The following is an 883-nucleotide window of genomic DNA, read 5'->3' as shown; positions in this document are numbered from 1 at the left end:
AAATAGACATTTGAAAATATGAAGAAACAACTGTTGTTGACAGGTATCTTTTTCAGTTGGTTCAGTAATTGAAAAGGTAACATTTTCTGTTGTTTTCTAAGTAAATCAAAATGGTAAGTGTTTCCCTTTCTGATGCATAATTGCTAAAAGTTCAAAAATGAAAATGCTATTTTATTATGTGATATCAATCGGGTTATCACTGTAAGAGTAAGCTAACAGCCCCTACCTCAAACCCCAACCTAACAGATACACAAAAAGAACCACCAAGAGTCCTAAATTCATAGATGGTATAGAAACCATCTTAGATGATGATGACGATGATGTAGAAGCAGTGTAAACAGAAGGTGGCCTTGCAAATGGGAATATGACAGAATATGTGTTTTTCCACATGACCAACTATATGAAACTATTATCAATCAATCACATACTAAGCAAAATTATCAATAAAAGAGGATTCTTACCTCAAAGTTGTAAATAGCCTTCTTCATCAATCGGTCAAACCAAAAAAAAAAGGAAGTTAAAATCTCATCTGGTTGCGAAAATCAAAATAGAAATAGAAATAAATATTGTTTTGAAAAGCATACCTCCAAATTCTAGGGTTTTGAAGAACCTGTGAGATTAAATCAACAGGGAGGAGGGAGTTATATGTATCAACGAGGTTGTGATACATCAAATCCCTTTGATTCATGAAATCGCACACTGCTCGAGGTGATACATCCAAACCATCATTGTTATGTTAAGCGAGGTCTGTAAAGAAGAAAGGTATCGGCTATCTATTCCAAAATGTTTTGAACGTATGTGGAAACAAAAATCACAGAAGAAGAAAGAAAAATAAACCTTTTGGTCTTGATGTTTTCGTTGCAGAGATAGGATGCAGAAGAGT

General features: G+C 33.9%; 1 long non-coding RNA gene across 2 annotated transcripts in view; it reads right to left on the bottom strand.

Annotated features, from left to right (window-relative positions):
- The window catches only part of LOC112520270, a 3,328-nt gene extending 2,445 nt beyond the window's left edge, over positions 1-883 (bottom strand). The window contains exons 1-2 of one of the 2 annotated variants that reach the window (XR_003069973.1): positions 585-883; positions 462-482 (exon numbers count right to left, since the gene is read on the bottom strand). This is a non-coding gene — a long non-coding RNA (uncharacterized LOC112520270). The remainder of the gene's footprint in view (positions 1-461; positions 483-584) is intronic. The other variant, XR_003069974.1, reaches the window with a different exon arrangement.

Source organism: Cynara cardunculus (genome assembly GCF_001531365.2).
Source record: "Cynara cardunculus var. scolymus isolate 2C chromosome LG 10, CcrdV1, whole genome shotgun sequence".
NCBI classification, from domain to species: Eukaryota; Viridiplantae; Streptophyta; class Magnoliopsida; order Asterales; family Asteraceae; genus Cynara; species Cynara cardunculus.
This window is presented reverse-complemented; position numbering and strand designations above follow the sequence as displayed.